Source organism: Varanus komodoensis, unplaced genomic scaffold (assembly GCF_004798865.1).
Source record: "Varanus komodoensis strain SLA01 unplaced genomic scaffold, ASM479886v1 scaffold76, whole genome shotgun sequence".
NCBI classification, from domain to species: domain Eukaryota; kingdom Metazoa; phylum Chordata; class Lepidosauria; order Squamata; family Varanidae; genus Varanus; species Varanus komodoensis.
Genome location: NW_025336429.1, coordinates 2,218,268 through 2,238,252, shown reverse-complemented (window position 1 = coordinate 2,238,252; position 19,985 = coordinate 2,218,268). Strand labels below are relative to the sequence as shown.

The 19,985-nt window shown below is 49.6% G+C and overlaps 1 pseudogene; it reads left to right on the top strand.

Moving 5' to 3' along the window:
- The first annotated feature begins 6 nt into the window (after positions 1 to 6).
- Positions 7 to 19,985, top strand: part of LOC123035065 — a 50,498-nt pseudogene continuing 30,519 nt past the window's right edge.

Below are 19,985 nucleotides of genomic sequence, written 5' to 3'. Positions count from 1 at the left end.
CATGCATGGAATGTGGAAAGAGCTTCAGTGAAAGTGGAAGTCTGACTAAACATCAAAGAACCCACACTGGGAAAGCCATACATATGCATGGAATGTGGAAATAGCTTCAGTGTGAGTGGAAAACTTACTCAATATCAAAGAACACACATTGCGGGGACGCCATACTCATGTATGGAATGTGGAAAGAGCTTCAGTGTAAGTGGAAGCCTTACTAAACATCAAAGAATGCACACTAGGGCGAGGCCATACTCATTTATGGAATGTGGAAAGAGCTTTGGTGTGAGAGAAAGTCTTACTCAACATCAACGAACTCACACTGGGGAGAAGCCATTCACATGCAGAGAATGTGGATAGAGCTTCAGTGTCAGTGGAAATCTTGCTAGACATCAGATGGTCTACACTGGGGAAAAGCCACACACATGCATGGAATGTGGAAAGAGCTTCAGAGTGGAAGTCTTACCCAGTATCAGTGAACTCACACTGGGGAGAAGCCATACAAATGTATGCAGTGTGGAAAAAGCTTCAGTCAGAGTGGAAGTCTCATAAGCCATCAATGAACCCACACTGGGTAGAGACTATACATATGCATGGAATGTGGTCAGATTTTCAGTGAGAATAGAAGTCTTACTAAACATCAAATAACTCACACTGGGGAGAAGCCATACACATGAATGGATGAGGAAAGCACTTTAGTGGCCGTGGAAATCTCAGTAGACATCAAATGACTCACTGGGGATAGGCTGTACATATACATTGAATGAGCAAGAAGGAGATCTTGGACTTGAAACATGATAAAAACACAGTAAGCACATTTACTGTGAGAAAGGCAACCTTCCCTTGTTGGTCATAATTAGGAATGGAATTGAAAATAGAATTGCCAAGTTCTGTTCTTATGGGGATCATCAGTTGTCTGCTGAATTGGACAGCACAAGAATGGAAGTTGTGGGCTCCGCCACACTAGAGTCATTGAAGAAGCATCTGGACAGCCATCTAGGAGGAATAGTTTAACTTGGGATCCTGTGCTGAGCGGGGGTTGAACTTGATTTCTTTCCTGGCTCCTTCCAGCTCTCCAGTGATCTCCGAGCCATTGCCCTTGATCGGCACACATTTGTCCCTGGCAGTTTCTTAGCAAGGGCAGGACAAAGTGACTCCCACCCTAAGGGCAGAATTCTGTGCATGTTCAGGCAGAAAAAAAATTCTACTCCTGTCAACTGGAAATTGTCAGGATCCATATGACTGTCTTCTAAATTAAGATGCAGGCATGGAGAAAGCCTGGGCTAGCCATGACTGGATTTTCATGTAGGATTGGAAGCTCCACAGAGTAGACCAGGCCGCATCTGACCACAGGACCAAACCCTGTGTCCTGCAACCTGGGCCATTTGTCCCTGCACATGCTCAGAGAATTCCTTTTTCCAGCACAGTGGACACTGGCAAAGTGTCATGCAGGGACAGAATTGTTAGTTGTGTACTGCACAGTGGGGACAATTCAAGGAAAGGACCTTGTGATAAGCCTGTGCCAGTTCTGGGTCTGAGAGTTCCCTCTGGCAGGACCCCCATCAGGTCCCTCCTTCCAGGGAGTCTAGCTCTTCCTGCCAAGTTCACATGCCGCGTCTGCTCCTCATCCTCTTCCTCGGCTTCCAGATTGTTGTGGGATAGGCAAAGGGCCTGATTCGCCATCTCACCAGCACTGCTGTCTGTGCAGAGCAAAAGTCCAGACAATGAGGGTCAGCACATTCTGGAGAACTGACTCGAGGAGCAGCAGTGGGCACAGATGGGGAGGGTGGAAGCTCACCCTTGCCGCTTCATGTCCTTTATCCATATTTTTTTGCTGTGTTCAATAGACTTTATATCGGCTTGAACACAGGGCAGTTCTGTTTCTCCCTCAGCTTCCTCAGATCTACAGCAAGATGCCTTGGCTGGACCGGATCGCTAAGGATGAATACATGAGGCGATGCAGAGAAAAGACAGCCTTTCCATGCCTGCTAGGCTTGGCTTTAGGCCTTCAGGCCTACTGTTGTTCTTATTTTTCCTGAACGGTGGCCTGCTATAGAAATCATACACATTCCCTAATTCCTGATTTGGGTTGATTTGAAGTTTTACCTCTTGTGCTGGCTTTGAAACACACAGCTAAAGGTGGAAGAGGACAGCTGTCGGGTGTGCGTTCACTCAGCAGGGAGATGGTGGTATCCTGGGCGAAGGTATCGTGGACCTGGTGACTTCTAGGAGACAGGGCCTTGCGAAGTAGTAACCAGGTGAGGAGACCTAGTACTAAACAGCCACAGCTCTCTGAGTGGTGTACAGCAATACAATGCAATATGAAATATAAATAACTGTAAGGACACGACATTTCATTGAAACCAAAACCAAACTTTAGCTACTTAAACAGCTAAGACAGCTTCATAACACTAAGTGTCCTAAAACAGCTAAAAAAACCCCCTGCCTCCTAGAATGTTATTTCAAGGTATTAAATGCTTCAGCATAGAGGGCAGTCTTAGGCAGTAAGCTTGGCTCCAGGCAAACCTCAGTGAAGGGATCGGTCCATAATTTGGGGGCTAACACAAAGAAGGCCCTCCTCTGTGTGGCCACCAACTGAGCTTCCTGAGCTGTCCAGAGTTATAGATTAGATAAACCATTTGATTCAGCAAAGTTGTTCTTAAAGGGAAGTGGCAGAAAGCTTCAGAGAGAGATCTGAGTGGGATGTCCTGCAACAGCAGGTGGTTGGATCCAATGACCTTCATAGCCCCTTCCAACTCTCCTATGATTCTAGTGATCCCACCATATAATACACAAAAGAATCCACACAGGAAAGAAACGGTGCATGTGCTTGGAATGTGGGAAAAGCTTCCTTTGGCAAACACACCTTGCAGAACCTGACAGAAGCCACACAGGTGAGAAGCCACACTAATGCCCAGAATGCAAGATGGACTTCTGTGATAGATCAGAGTTCAAATTCACAGACAAAAGTCCACACGGGAAAAAAGCCATATAAATGCACCGACTGTGGGAAGTGCTACAGCCATCATACTAGTCTTGCTGATCACAAGAGAACCCACACTGAAGAGAAAGCTTTTCTGTGGCTTCTGGCTGCTGACCAAGCATTTTCTGTCACCTTCTGACTGGGGCTTGGCCATTTTCTCCCCTTTAATCCTATGGCTATGGGCAGCTGACGTGGCAATGGAGACCAATGAAATCTTAGGGTTTTCTTTCCTCAGAGAGAGAAATGCATAGGAAAATTTGCAAAAAGGAAAGTGGGGGAGCCTGTTGTTTCACTGATACTGTCCATTTTTTCTGGATCTTCACATCTCTACCCACTGTCAGCAATTTTTCTACTCAAGATTTTCCCTTTTTTTTTGCCATCCTTGCAGTTCCCAAAGTTTCCCCAACATTTCCCCTCTTCTGTGTGGGTGGTGCCACCTAAGAGAATGGAGATCTCTCTCAGAAGACAGAAGGAACATCCAAGGGCTGCTGAGCCTTCCCTGAGACCAGCAGGCCCATCACTAGCTCAGCAGGTTTTGGCCCTGACCTCAGTGCTCTGGTGTGGGAGGTTCCTCGGAGAGTAAGGGGGTGACTTCAACAATTATTTAAGCCTCTTTGGATCCCTTGCAATAACTATTATTCCTTGCAATATAAACAGTCTAAATGAATAGAATTCATCTCTGTGATGACAGAGGTGTACAAAGTTAGACTGATAATCTCAACATTAATAATAAAATGGCACTGGGTGCACACATTAAAAACTGCACGTGTGAAAAGGTTCTGGTTGTAGTTCACCCACAGGATGGTTCCCTTTCTGCCTCGCTTTGCATTGGGACGTGCAACTGCCCTTCCCTCTGTCCCTCCCCCCTCCAATTTCCTCCATGCAGCTCTCAATCCCACTGGGCATTCAGGAGAGGGCAAGCGAACATTAAGAAAACTAAGATCATGGCATCCGGTCCTCTCACTTTCTGGCAAATAGATGGGGAAGAAAGGGAGGTAGTGACAGATTTTATTTTCCTGGGCTCCAAGATCACCGCAGGCGCCATCTTGAAGGAGGGCAGCCTCGCGGGCGTCTCGGCGGACGTGCGGCCATCTTGGAAGAGGGCGGGAAGCGGCGCTTTGTGTAGGGAGGGGGCAGCGCGGGCATTTTGAAAAAGGGCAGGCAGGCAGGGGTCCCTGGAGGGCTGCGGAGCCGGTTGCAAGCTCAGCGCGCACCGAAACTCAGAAGTGAGAGCCACGCATGAAGCAATCGCTTATGCAAACTAAAGTATACGGACTGCTTAAGCTCACTATCGGAGTAACATTACTCTGCAAGGTGATCCCTGAAAAGGCCGGGGAAGCCGGAGCACTGAATTGAGACTCCAGGATGCGGCCTTTTCTTTCCTCCCCGGGGCGGAGGTTCCACGTGGGGGGCAGGAGGGGGTCGCTTCATCGCCTGCGCCCTGCAAGGGGGAACCGGCAAGCGCCCTGTGAGCCCAGAGCACGGACTTGTGGGGGCGAGAGAGGGAAGGGTGAGGCCAGGGCCCCAGAGTGCGACCAGGAGAAGGCAGAGCATGGGGGACTGGTTGAGGGAGGGAAGAGGGGAGGATGACGTGCCAGTCATCAATAGAGGCATTCAAAACGGGTCTGGACAGGCATCTGAGGTATGGGATAAGTTAGTGTCTTGCAATAGCAGGCATTGCAAAGAGCTCAAACCTGTCCATCTTGAAGGAAATCAGCCCTGACTGCTCTTTAGAAGGCCAGATCCTGAAGATGAAGCTCAAATACTCTGGCCACCTAATGAGAAGGAAGGACTCCCTGGAGAAGAGCCTAATGCTGGGAACAATAGATGGCAAAAGAAGGAGGGGACGGCAGAGGATGAGGTGGCTGGATGGAGTCCCTGAAGCAGTCGGTGTGAGCTTAGGTGGACTCCGGGGGATGGTGGAGGACAGGAAGGCCTGGAGGAGTGTTGTCCATGGGGTCGTGATGGGTCGGACACGACTTCACGACTAACAACAACAGATTTCCTCTTCAACTTTTAATTAGAGGTTGGATTGCAAATATAGTCGATACACTTACAAGAAATTTGAATGTTTTACCGCACAGGAAGCCCATTCTCCTCGGTCTTTCTTGTACTTCGAGGATCTGGGGTCCTGCTTGCACATGTTCTGCCAAGCTTGGTGGACTCTGGGGGATGATGGAGGACAGGAGAGCCTGGAGGAGTGTTGTCTGTGGGGTCATGATGGGTCAGGCATGACTTTGTGACTAACAACAACAACAACAACAGGCGTTCGGACCCGAGGACCTTCCGGCTCCTTCCAGCTCTAGTATGTTAGGAGTCTGTGACTGTATGAATAGGAGCCATTCAGGCTTACACAAAGGTAAGGGAAGGCATCTCTGACGGGTGCAGGGCGTGTGATAGCAGAGCCAGAGTGCTGGACTGAGGGCCTGGGAGATCCGAGCGCTCCTCCCGGTTCACCGCTCGGGCATGACGCTCACTAGATGGATCTGGGCCAGTCCCTCGCTCTCAGCCAGCCTCCCGCACAGTAAGGATGGAAATGCTGTGAGGGCGAAAATGGAAAGCAGAGGAGCTGCGTAAGCTGCCTCGGATTCCTCACAGGAGAAAAAGGTGGGGCACACGCAATGTAGTAACAACGGGGTCCCTGGAGCACCCCGAATGCCCAGCCACACAGCATGGAAGACTGGTAGGATCCGCGACCAGGCAGAAGGTTGACTTCTGTGGGTGTGAGAGAAAAGGGCAGGTCAAGAGCCCAAGCCTGGGGAGCTTGGGTGGTGGAAGAGGGGAGAACCCATCAGCTCCCCACCGGCGTGGGAAGGGAGGGGCCGCTTGTGGGATCCGATCCCTGCTCCCCCTCCCCCTCCCCGGTTCAATGCATGGTGAGGTTTCCATGGCGCGACCCTCTCTTGGGAGCCCTTCCTGGAGAGGAATTCAGCCCCGGGAGACTCCGGTGCAGGGAGGTGGGCATTGCATAGGGCAAAAGGAGGAGGAGAGATTTCCTTCCTTTCGCTCCCCACCATGAAGGGAAGGGGCCCCGCAGCATCTTCACCTGGGAGATGCCTCCTGTGGTGGGGCTGCAGTGCTGAACCTTCCACCCGCTTTGGAGCGAGGCGCAGGCTCCGGGGCCTGGGGACGCGACTGGGGCACGGCCTTTGTGCTTGCGATCGTTGCGCTGCTTCGTGCCCCAGAGCTGGAGCTGCGAGCATCTGAGGCTGGCTGGGTGTTTCTCGTGCTGGGCTAGAAACTGGCGGGAACGGGGCTGTGTTGAGGATCCGAGCTGGAGACTCCAGAGCCGGCCCTGCTAATGCTGTCACTGCGACGAGGGGTTTCTCTAGAAATCCTAAGAATTCACCTGGAGCCTCCGCTTTGCAGACCCTAAAAGCCCCCAAGGGGCTCTCGCTTCTTTTGCAGGACTTGCTCTGGAGTTTTGTGTTCCCTTCTCTCATGGAGCCGGCTGTGAGTGCTTTAGTCTCAGAGGGACTTAGACCAGAATGGCTGTTGCATCCTTCAGAGGAGAGGACATCTTGGCTAAGTGGATAGAGCCCGGTTTGTGGAAATCCCAGGAACATGCAAGCCCACACACATTGGAAAGGGATACTTTTTCCAGGCATTGAAATAGCAGCAGCCACACTTTCTGCTGATCCTCAGTGAAAGCAGCTGTCTCAGCCGCTGTCTCTAACAACAGTTTCTTTTTCAATTTGGATGCCAGGAAGTACTTCCTGACTGTTAGGACCCCGAGGGTATGGAATGGCCTTCCATGGGAGGTGGTTGAGGCCCCATCGGTGAGGGTGTTCAAGGATAGACTGGACATGCACATGGTGGGCGTGTCGTGAGCGGAGCCGGCTGGAGCCGGGGGTCAGACTAGATGGCCCGGGAGACCCCTTCTGACTCGCCCTGTTTCTATGTTTTGCCTTCATTCCCAAGCAGGGCATTGGCCGAAGGCTGAGACGTTGGTGGCTTCATCTGCCCTCTCCGCAAAAATGAGAGGGTGAAGTGAGGAGCATGACATTCCAAAACACAGGAAGTCTAAAAAGCAGGACAGTGACCAGGTAAAGAAAAGGAGGGAAAACAAGTTGGTCCTTTGGCAAAGTGGGCTCGTGTATCAACTCCAGGTTCTAGAAATTCAGGAAAGACTGAGAAGGGAAATGGGTTCACTGTGAGGTGAACTGTATAGATTGCATTTGTAATCCAACTAATAATAAAAATTGAATATGAAATAGGCAGATGTTGCAAAACCCAGGGAGGGGGGAAAACAGAAAACTGTACTAGTGAAAAGAGGTTTCTAGCTTTTCTGCTTATTTTTAAAACAGGTTCCCAGAACTGGATGCAGTACTCTAGGTAAGGGCTGACTCACACTGGGTATAGGGCACCTGACACTTCACATGTTTTGGGAAGTGACACTTCTGTTAATGTTGTCCAAATTAGCTTTTGCCCTTTTTGCAGCCGCATTGTATTGTTGGCTTACACTGTGGGCTACAGCGCTCCCAAGATCTTGCTCATTTGCAGGACTGAAGAATCTAGTATCCCCCATTTTGTAGCTTGTTCCTAAGTGGTAGACTTGGCTTTTGTCCCTACTAAATTTCACTCGGTTGTTCTCTGCCCAGCATCCTAACCTGTCATGACCAACCTGTATCTTGCCTCTGTCTTCCAACGCATTGGCTATTACACCCAGCTTTGTGTCATCTGCAAACTTCTTTCCTTGTACTCTTCCTCTACTTCATTCATTCTATGCTGCCCCGAGGTTTCGGCAAGGGGCGGCATAGAAATGTTTAATAATAATAATAATAATAATAATAATAATAATAATAATAATATGTTGAAGAATACTGGTCCCGGGGAGAACCCTGTTACCTGGCTTGACACCTCTCCCCAGTTTGAGAAGGAACCATTGCTGAGGGCTCTTTGAGTCGGATTTCGCAGCCAATTGTGGATCCACCTCTAGGTTGCACTATCAAGACCTCTTTCAGCCAGCTGGCAATCAGGATGTCGTGGGGCACTTTGCTGAAGGCTTCACTAAAGTCTAGATAGATGGTGTCCACAGCATCCCCACAGTCCATTTGAGAGGCCACCCAGCCAAAAAAAGGGATTTATTTTATTTATTAAAACATTTCTATGCCGCCCCATTCACCGAAGCCTCGGGGCGGCTCACAACATAAAATTAAAATATAATACATTCAACAAATTTACAATATAAAATAAGTCGCCCTGGCCAGATAAAATAAGCAAATAGTATTAACAGTTAAAATGACATTTGAATAAAAAGATCTTCGCCTGGCGCTGAAAAACAAATAACAACGGTGCCAGGCGGACCTCTCTGGGGAGCGCATTCCACAGATGGGGCACCACCGCAGAGAAAGCCCTCCTCCAAGTACCTATCCTCCTAATTTCTTTCACGGAGGGTTCCCGGAGAAGGGCCTCTCCCGCAGATCTCAAGGGGCGGGCGGGCGGGCGTATATGGATGTAAGCACTCCTTCATTGAATTAGACTGGCAGGATTTGTTCTTGAGAAATCCATGCCGGCTTCTGGTAATTACTGCATTGTCTTCAAGGCGTTTGCAGACTGTTCTATAATTAGCTCTCATTTTTTTTCAGGGTTTGCTGTCAGACTGACTGGTCCATAGTTCCCTGGGTCATCTTTTCTTTTCCTTTCTTGTAGACAGGGACAAGATTAGCCCTTCTGCAGTCTTCTGGCACTTCTGCTGTCTTCCATGAATTCTCCAAGATGATAGTGAAAAAAAAAATATTAGGCAGCTGTGGTCCTGGTGGAGGGGTGCCCTAAGGGTGAATTTCTCTTGATAGTTTACATTGTGTCTTTGGGTTTTTCCCCTTTATTTTAAGATTTTTTGTATTTGCATTTGTACCTTTACAATAGAAAATAATTTTAAAAAATTAAAAATTCCCAGCAAGGGAAAATAACCATATGAACAAGTACATAGCAAAAGGAGGTTCACTGCTAGCGGAAGCCTTACTCCACTTTGGGGACCCCCACCCCCCAGGTGAGGAGGGTGCCAAGCCAGTGCGTGGGGTGTGAAGGGGCATTGGCTGGAAGCAGCATCTTCATTTCCGGGAGACACTCTCCCCTGGGGAGAAGCCATAGCAATGCCTAGAGCGTGGGCAGAGTTTCCCTGCACACGGAGCTCTTGCGACTCCTCCAGGAATTCTCCCCAGAGGACCCCCTGCATGCGTGGAGGATGGGAGGCAGTGTTGCGGTGGGGGAAGGCCTCCCCCTCGGAGAGGATCCCCCGTGGCGGAGGAGCCAGAGGGTTGTCTCTGCTTCCCTTCTGCTGCGCAGGAGTGCCGACAGGATGGAGGGCACCACGGCCGGTATCTGAGCAGGCCCAGCGTTGGCTTTTGCTTTCCGGACTCAAGGTTCAAGGCAAAGCCTGGGCTGAGTAAATGCCCGGATTTCCTACACTGGAGCTTTGAAAGCCAAAACCCGTGGCTGGATCGTGCTTCCTTTACTTGTTCCCTGCACTTCCTCTTCGAAATCATTAATCTAGACAGCCTGTGAGGGAGCCGTGTGTGGCAACCCCATCTCAGAGCCTCCCTCTGCTATGGAGTGGGCTCGGTGCCAAAATGCATGGCTAGAAAGACCCCACCGTTGAGGGTCTTCTACCTTCTTTCAACCTGCTTTTTAGCTCCTTGGCAAGAAAGATGGACAAAGGGCAGGCTCAGGCCCCCATGCACGGAAAAGCTGTCCTCATCAGGCTCGCGGAAGAGCCTGCTTCCAGATAAGCTGAGATAATCCCGCTCTGACTGTTCTCCCTCCCATCTGCCACAGCCCAACCCCACCCGATCTCCATAGTCTGACCTTGGCAATCCATGGGTTGATTGCTAGCAATACAAGCAGTGCTAGCTTACAGTGAGGAAGAGTATTTTGCCCATGGGCAGAGCTGGGCAGGATGTAGCCCTAAAGCCGACCCTGAAGGAGTCGTAGCCTGTGCAGCTGCAAAGCTCTCAACTGCATCCAGGCAGGCGCCTGCGGCAAGCAGCTGCGCACTTCCCTGTGCATCCGTTGCGGCTGCTGGGGCCTCGCTGCGTGACGGGAGCCGCTCCTGCATACACTGTAAGTGCCTCAAGAGCTCGCAAACCCTCCTCCTGAGCAGACCCGCATCGTGCCCATCATCCCTGTGGGATCCCCGGCACCTTTGCGCCCCTGCAGGGGGCTCAGCCATGTTCCGCTGCAGGCATCTGCTGGTGGGCTGCACACATCCCTGCCTGGGACTGTTGGTGTCTCAGAGACGGACGGTTTCCGGTTTCTGCCATACCGGAGCTGCTGCAGGAGAACGGTTTGTGGCCCAGATGCTTCTTTGCACTGTCCCTGCAATTCCTTGTTTCTGACATAGTGCCCCATGACATTCTAATGAGCAAATTAGTGAAAAGTGGACAAGATAGAAAAACATTTAAAAGGTAACGGTTTCCCCATGAGATTAAAGTCCAGTCATGCCTGACCCTAGGGGCCGGTGCTCACCTCCGTTTCCTGGCCGAGGGAGCCAGGGTTTGTCCGCAGACAGTCTCCGTGCTCATGTGGCCGCATGACTAAACACCAAGGTGCACAGGACGCTGTTACCTGCCCACGGAAGTGGTACCTTTTTATCTACTTGCATTTGATGTTTTCAAACTGCAAGGTTGGCAGGAGCTGGGACAAAGCACAGGACCTTATGCTGTCTGCGGTTTCGAACTGTTCACCTTTCAATCAACCAGCCCAGGGCTCAGCTGTTTAACTCACTGCACCCCCACATCCCTTTTAAAAACAATGAGGTGGATCCAAAACCGGCTGCAAAATCGGACACAAAGAGTGCTCATCAATTGCACCTTCTCAAACTGGAGGGGGGTAACTAGTGGGGTGCCAGAGGGTTCAGTCCTGGGCCCAGTGCTCTTCAACATCTTTCTTAATGACATTCCCCAGTCTGGCCCTCAGTTGGCCAAAGTTGGCCCTGTTGAAGTCCCAGCTTCTAGTGCTTGACCTGCTGCTCGTCCCCATTCCCCTGATCTCAAAGCAAAGGATGGAGTGATCACCTGCATCCAGAGCTCCCCTAATCTGCACCCCACCTATCAGCACCTCCCTGTGGGTCAAGACTGAGTCAAGGATATTTCCCTCCCTCGTTGGCTCCTGGACCCAAATGAATTCGAATGAGTTAATTAGTTTCAGCCTTTAACTCCTGCCAAGATTTTCATTTCCTTTTTCCTCCCAAGCAGATGAAAGGCGAGCCAGTGAAATTATATGGATACCTGCATCGTATCATCAGAAACAAGTGAGAATGAAGTGATAAAAGAGACATTTGCAAATTCATTGGGATCAAAGAAGCACAAGGAAAACCAGGTAGAAGGCAAGAGGCAAAATCCTGCATGTCTCAGGGGTTTTGGAACACATTGCTCGTCATTCCAGAAGTTCAGAAAAGAGGAAAGGGAATGGGTATAGAGTGTGACATATTACCAACAGACAGACAAAGAAATAAATCCAAATTGTAGAAATGACAAATACCAAATGACTGCGCAGAATAGTAGAAGAGCATCCATGTAGGCCCAAGTGTCCCTCGACTTCGAAGAACCATATGAAAATTTGTAATGTGGAAGGAGCCTCAGAGAGAGCAAAGCTTTTAGTCAGCATCAATGATCCAACACTTTGGGGAAGCCATAGAGAACCATGGAATGTAGACGGACCTTGACTGCAGGTGGAAGGCCTACACAAAATCAAGGAGTCCAGTCTGGAGAGCAGCCGTATGAATGCGTGGAATATGGCGAGAGCTTCAGTGAACCAGGAAATCTTTCTGAACATCAAAGAATGGATGTAGGGGTGAGACCAAATGAAAGTATGGAATGTGGAAAGAGCCCAAGTGACAGTGGAAATGTTGCTGGACAACAAATGGTCCACACTAGAGAGAAGCAATACTCATGCATGGAATGTGGAAAGAACTTCAGTGACAGTGGAAATCTTGTTAGACATCAGATGGTCCACACGGGAGAAAAGCCATACACATGCATGGAATGTGGAAAGAGCTTCAGTCAGAGTGGAAGTCTTACAAACCACCAACGAACACACACCGGGGAGAGGCCATTCATATGCATGGAATGTGGAAAGAGCTTCGGGGACAGTGGAAGTCTTACCCAACATCAACGAACTCACACTGGGGAGAAGCCATACACATGTGTGGAATGTGGAAAAAGCTTCAGTGTCAGTGGAAGCCTTACTAAACATCAAAGAACTCACACTGGGGAGAAGCCATACTCATGCATGGAATGTGGAAAGAGCTTCAGTGAAAGTGGAAGTCTGACTAAACATCAAAGAACCCACAGTGGGGAGAAGCCATACACATGTGTGGAATGTGGAAAGAGCTTCAGTGAGAGTGGAAGTCTTGCAAAACATCAAAGAACACACATTGGGGAGAAGACATACACATGCATGGAATGTGGAAAGAGCTTCATTCAAAGTGAAAGTCTTACAAAGCATCAAAGAACACACACTGGGGTTCGGCCATACACATGCATGGATTGTGGAAAGAGCTTCAGTCAGAGTGGAAAACTTCGGAATCACCAAAGAACCCACACTGGTGAGAGGCCATACACATGCAGGAAATGTGGAAAGAGCTTCAGTGTAAGTGGACATCTAAGGACCCATCAAAGAACCCACACGGGGGAGAAGCCATATACATGCATGGAATGTGGAAAGAGCTTCAGTGACAGTGGAAGTCTTACTAAACATAAAAGAATCCACACTGGGGAGAAGCCATACAAATGTATGGAATGTGGGAGGAGCTTCAGTCAGAGTGGTAGCCTCACAAACCATCAACGAACACACACTGAGGAGAGGCCATACACATGCATGGAATGTGGAAAGAGCTTCTGTGAAAGTGGAGGTCTCACACAACATCAAAGAACCCACACTGAGGAAAAGCCATACACATGCTTGGAATGTGGTCAGAGCTTCAGTGTGAGTGGGAGTCTTACTAAACATCAAAGAACGCACACTGGGGAGAAGCCATACGCATGTGCGGAATGTGGAAGGAGATTCAATGAAAGTGGAAGTCTTACTAAACATCAGAGAACACATACTGGGGAGAAGCCATATACATGCATGGAATGTGGAAAGAGTTTCGTTCAGCGTGAAGGTCTTACTAAACATCAAAGAACCCATTATGGAGAGAAGCCGTACAAATGCATGGAATGTGGAAAGTGCTTCAGTGAGAGTGGAAAACTTCGGAACCATCAAAGAACCCACACTGGGGAGAAGCCATTCACATGCAGGGTATGTGGAAAGAGCTTCATTCAAAGTGAAAGTCTTGCTAAACACCAAAGAACACACACTGGGGAGAAGCCATACACATGCATGAAATGTGGAAAGTGCTTCAGTGACAGTGGAAGTTTTACTAAACATAAAAGAACCCACACTGGGGAGAAGCCATACACATGCATGGAATGTGGAAAGAGCTTCAGTGTGAGTGGAAGTCTTACTCAACATCAAAGAACCCACACTGGGGAGAAGCCATACACATGCATGACTTGTGGGAAGAGTTTCAGTGTGAGTGGAAAACTTAGGATCCATCAAAGAACCCACAGTGGGGAGAAGCCATACACATGTATGCAGTGTGGAAAGTGCTTTAGTGGCCGTGGAAATCTCAGTAGACATCAAATGACTCACACTGGGGACAGGTTATACATATACATGGAATGAGCCAGAAAGGGATCTTGGGTTTGAAAGATGATGAAAATATCCATCCAGTGCGCACTTACTGTGAGGAAGGCATGTTCCATGTTGGTCATAATTAGGAACGGAATTGAAAATAGAATTGCCAAGATATGTTCTCAAGGGGATCATCAGTCGCCTACTGAATTGGACAGCACAAGAATGGAAGTCGTGGGGTCCACCACACTCGAGGCATTGAAGAAGCATCTGACATGCTTTGAGCTTGAATGAGTTCATCTGTTTCAGCCATTAACGCCTAAGAAACTTTTCCTTTTCTCCTTCCTTCCAAGCAGATAAATGGCAATTGAGTAAAATCTATGGATCCCTGTGTTGTATCAGCTGAATCAAATGAGCATGAAGTGAGAATAGAAAGAATTCCAAAGTAAAGGGGATGAAAAGAGTGCAGGAAACCCAAGTACAAAACAAGAGGAAAAGATCCTGAATTTTTCAGCATCCTAGAAACCATAATCCTTCATTCCAGAAGTTTGGAAAGGAGGAAGGGGAAAGATACCTGCTTGTGACAAATTACCAAAAGATGGATGAATATATAAATCCAAATTGTAGAAACTATAAAGGCCAAATGAATGTGCAGAATGCTAAAAGAGCATCAAGCTAGTATGAGGGTTCTTCATCTCACATGGCACAAAACCCCTATGAACCCGTGCAATGTGGAAAGAGCCTCAGAGATAACGGCGGTTTTGTGAGCAACAATGATCCAACACTTTGGGGAAGCCATATAAAATAATAGAAGGTAGACTTAGCTTAAGTTCTGGTGGAAAGCTTAGAAAAAGCAAAAGAGTCCAGAATGGGGAGCAGCTAAATGCAGAAAGAGCTTCCATGATGCTGGAAATCCTTCTGTCCATCAAAGACATAATATAGGGGAGAGAACGAAAGAATGCATAGAATGTGCAAAGAGCTTCCATGAAAGTGGAGGTCTTATGGAATGCTAAGGAACCCACACTAGAGATGGATCATATACGTGCATGGAATGCGGAAAGAGCTTCAGTCAAGGTGGAAGTCTTACTAAACACCACAGAATCCACAGTGGGGAGAAGCCATACAGATGTATAAAATATGGAAAGAGCTTCAGTGCTAGTGGACAACTTGGGATCCATCAAAGAACCCACAGTGGGGAGAGGCCATACAAATGCATGGAATGTGGAAAGAGCTTCACTTACAGTGGAAATCTAACTAAGCATCAAAGGACCCACACTGTGGAGAAGCCATAAATGTATGGAATTTGGGGAGATGTCTTTCGAGTGCATGCAATGAACAAGACAGGGATTTTGAGTTCAGAATGCAGTTCTGGTTGAGTTGGAGAACTCAACGTCCACATGGTGGGCATGTCGTGAGTGGAGCCAGCTGGTGCCGGAGGTCAGACTAGATGGCCCGGGAGGCCCCTTCTGAGTCATTCTGTTTTCTATGTTTTCTATGTTTCTATGAGAAGGGCAGCGAAGATGATTCAGGGGCTGGAACATCTCGCCAATGAGGAGTGACTTCTCCAAGGAATTTTAGTGTAGGGCATTTAATTAATATACTAGGGCTTTGTTGGTTTTTTACTCAGGTTCAGTCAGGTTTTATATTGTAGAAGTTCATGCAATTTTAAATCTGTTTAAAATGTAGTTTCAGAATTTTCCATGGCAGCTTTTTCACAATGTTTTTGTACAGTGTTGGTATATTTTCAATTGTGCTTAAATGGATTGTTGTAACCACCCTGACTGCCAAGTCCGCTATGTAGGAATAGAACCAAATGCGTCACTGCAAGATGGGGAACGCCTGGCTCAACAGTATGGCCCATGAGAAGGATCTCAGGGCTGGTGCAGATCACAACCAAGCATGAGCCAACAATGTGCTTCGGCTTCCAAAAGGGCAAACGCTGTTTTGGGCTTCGTTAGTCAGTACTAGTCCCCCTATAAGACCTCACCGGGTGTCCTGTGTCCAGTTCTGGGCAGCTAAGTTTTTGAAAAGTTAGGAGGAGTACAGAGGAGGGCAACAAGGATGATTCAGAGACTGGAGGCAAAGCCCTCCGAGGAAAGACTGAGAGAACTGGGCATGTTCAGTCTGAAGAAGGGAAGACAGAGGGGAGATATGATAGTGGTCTACAAGTACCTGAAAGGCTGTTGCGATGAGGAAATACAAGAAATACAAATATACATTATTCCATGCAGGACATTGAATAATGGACCTAAGTTAAAAGAAACCATAAACTAGACAGCAGGAAGAAATGCCTCACTGAGAGGGCAGTACGACAGTGGAACCTGTTGTGGGGGAAGTCGTGGGCTCTCCGTCGCTGGAGACATTCGGAAGGGGTCTGGACAGTCATCTGAGTGGGATGGTGTCCCGCAGCAGCAGGGCTTGGACCCAATGGCCTTCTGGCCCCTTCCAACTCCCATGAATCATTCTGTCGTTAAGAGCGGCTTTAATATGAGAAGTGCAGCTTCCCCTCCCATTTTCTTAGGTAGGGGCCATGTTAGAGTACACACGCACTGACTGCTTCTGAAATGGGCAGAAGAGGCCAATACAAAATCCCCCGCAAGAGGAGCTGTCTTTTGTCCTTGGGTTGGGGAGAAGAATGGATGCAACACCCACCCAGGAAGCTGGTTTATGCTTTGCATTCGTATTTCCTGCAGGCTTAGGTTCAGGGTTAGGGTTTGGGTTAGGCAAGGTGCTCCAACACTCTGGATGCCCCCACTTGGGCTCAAAAAAAGCAACCAAAGATGCATTCCCCCAGCTCCCCTTATGTATTGTAATCCACACATATACCATCCTGCAGACTTGTTCTTCTAGGATACTGTCACAAAGGACCTAGTCTAAAAAAATGCCTACATTTCACTCTCTTGCCCTCTATGGGGATTTCTCCCCCTAAAATCAAAACATGCCCCCAAAGTATCCCAGGAACTCCATAGGAATTGACCTGCGGGGCATTTTCATTCCCCAAAACACGCCTCTGACAAAGAAACTTATCAAATAAGTTCACTTGATCTCCTTTGAAAGTGAAGGTTCTACGCTGTAACCTCCACGAAACCCAATTAAAATCCATCCGGTGGAAGCTTTGCTTTATTATTATTATTATTCGGAAAGCAAACTGTTGCATCGCTAATGCATATCTTCTGATTCTGCAGAGCCTCAGGAAGGATCGAAGTTGAAATTACCCGACCTTTGCTGAGGGCTGAAAGCCATCCTTCGGTTGACTGAAACCTTCTGAGGGAATATTAGGGTAGAAGAAGGAGTTTTCACAGGCTGCGTTTTCCTAGCCTGAGACACTTTTGCTTGGCCTCAAAACAATGCCTGTAACGGAGGCGGCCTGGTGCGGAGGAGGGAGAGGCAAGGGTCAGAGGCTGAGAGATACCAGGCTGACACAGATGCCTCCAAGGCCGCACACGGCGAAAGGGAGTAGCTGCAGGCCTGGAGTTTGTCAGGAATAGACACGACCTCCGCTAGGGAGGTGCCCAAGAGATTCTCTTCGATGCCAGTCTGGGAACAAAGGAGCCTGAGTGCTCAGGGAGGGGATAAAAAGGAGGGCTCAAAGATGGGAGAGGAACGGTCTGCCGCTGGACACTCAGGCCTCTGGAGCCAGAGCCCGCTACTCTTGAGAAGACTGATAAGCGCTGGGAAAGTTGCCAGGATTTTAGATCAGCTGGGCTGTTCTTGTTTTGGTGCTTGGGGTGGTCAAATGATGAAAGGGGTTTGACTACATGCTGTTGTAATGTTTCACTGGAAGCTGCTATCCACATTCCCCTTTCCCTTACCTTTGTGTAAATTGTAACTGTGTGTGCTGTTGTGTGGACGTACTGTTCAATGTTGTGTAATAAAACTGCTTCTCCCCAAGTCTTGGGTCACTGTGTGCTAATCCAGTGTGGTTTGGCTCCTCCGGAAGCGAACTTGGGCTCTTTGGGGCCTAGTGGCCGCGTCACTGCGGGGTGCTTCAGCCAAATGTCACAACGCCAAACGGGACGTTCTGGATCCCAGTAGGGCAGGGCAGAGGGGAGGTGTGGGATCCAGGGGAGTGTGGGAGAGCCGCAAGGGACGCGGAAAGGAAAGGCCGGAGCTGGGAGCCACGGTGGGCCCGGCATGGCTGCTGGTGAAGCGCGAGGGGTGGGGAAGGTGCCGGCTGCCCAGGAGAGCTACCTGGGCCCCACACAGCTGTTCTCGCTCCGACGATGCAGCGCCAAGGGGCGATGCCACAGGGACGACATTCCTTCTGTGCTTGCCTTGGTTGTGGTGCGAGTCGCCTGGGGACTGTCATCTTCGCGGACTTTGTCTTATTTATTAAAAGCTTTTCTATCCCATCACCTACGGTTGCCTCAGGATGGCTTACAAGATCTCCCTGAGGGAACAGGGTATCCTGCCTCCAGCAAGGGGAGTACAGGCAAGATAGGCTGGGGGAGGCACGAAGGCGTAGCTATAAAGACCACGAGGGGGGGTGGCCTGTTCCAGACCAGAAGAAGGCCGTGTCAGGTGTCACAGTTACCTGTGGCACCTGTGCTATGTTTGCCTACCTCCCCGGTGGGAGCCAGCACACCTTGGCGCAAAGCGCAGGTCGGTGTCTCCTCCAGGAGAAGGTGAAAGGTCTAGATGTCTAGACGCCATCGCCTCCTTGCGGGGGATGACAGAGGGAGCGGGTCCTGGACAGTGCCCAGGAGGCCTTCCAGGCCAAGCAGGAGCAGCCCCCTCCCAGCGATCTTCTAGGCCAGTGATGACGAACCCTGTGGAGACCGAGTGCCCAAACTGCAACCCAAAATCCACCTATTAATCGCAAAGTGCCAACACTGCAATAAAACCAGAATAATGAGGTTTTCGTTTTAGAAAAAAATACTCATACATTAACATCTTTTAAAAGAAAAACGCAACAGAGCTTTCAATGATACAAACAGCTTTTCATTGAAAAGTAAAAGTTTGCTGAAGAATTGAGGCCTCTGAATTGTGGTGCTGGAGGAGACTCCTGTGAGTCCCTTGGACTGCAAGGCGATCAAACCAGTCAGTCCAAAGGAGATCAAGCCCAACTGCTCTTTAGAAGGCCAGATCCTGAAGATGAAACCCAAATACTTTGGCCACCGAATGAGAAGGAAGGACTCCCTGGAGAAGAGCCTAATGCTGGGAACAATAGATGGCAAAAGAAGGGGGCAGGAGAGAATGAGGTGGCTGGATGGAGTCCCTGAAGCAGTCGGTGTGAGCTTAGGTGGACTCCGGGGGATGGTGGAGGACAGGAGAGCCTGGAGGAGTGTTGTCTGTGCAGTCAGGATGGGTCAGGCATGACTTTGTGACTAACAACAACAACAACAACAGGCGTTCGGACCCGAGGACCTTGCGGCTCCTTCCAGCTCTAGTATGCTAGGAGTCTGTGACTGTATGAATAGGAGCCATTCAGGCTTACACAAAGGCAAGGGAAGGCATCTCTGACGGGTGCAGGGCGTGTGATAGCGGAGCCAGAGAGCTGGACTGAGGGCCTGGGAGATCCGAGCACTCCTCCCGGTTCACCGCTCGGGCATGACGCTCACTGGATGGATCTGGGCCAGTCCCTCGCTCCCAGCCAGCCTCCCGCACAGTAAGGATGGAAATGCTGTGAGGGCGAAAATGGAAAGCAGAGGAGCTGCGTAAGCTGCCTCGGATTCCTCACAGGAGAAGAAGGTCGGGCACACGCAATGTAGTAACAACGGGGTCCCTGGAGCACCCCGAATGCCCAGCCACACAGCATGGAAGCCACCCTGAACCCACCCGGGATGTCACGTCATGCGAAGTCAGTCTGTGCGAAGTCAGAATGTTCCCCGCCTGTGTGTCTCCTATACTACAGAAGATTGTGTAGGTTTGTGTATGCCTTGTGTGTTTTCTGCCTTGGTACATGGAGATACTGGAGTTCATCTGCATTCCAGTAACTGGCGGGCTGGGAAATGCCACCTTCACGGCAGTCCATGCCACGTGGGGAAGGGCTATGAAAGAGGCCAGGAAAGACTAGCAGGGGGGAAATCCTTGCCTTGTACAAATTAAAGCGCAAGTAAGCACTGCTTAAGCTCACTGTAACAGTAACATGATTCCGGGAGATGATCCCTTGCAAAACTATGAGGATCCGGAGCAGCCAGTAGCGGTTCCCAGATCCGCCTTTCCCTCCCTCCCCGGGGCGGTGTGCCAAAGGGGCGGGCAGGAAAAGGGGCGCTTCAGCGCCCGCGCCCCAGACCGGCAGCGAGGAGCGGTCCGCCTCTGAGAGGCGAGCCAGGGCTTCACGGTGAGCCCGGAGCACGGCCTGCCTGTGGGGAGCCCGGATCCGTGGCCGGGACAAGGCGGTAAGAGCGGGAAAAGAGCTGAACATGGGGGCTTTGGGGAAGAGAGAGGA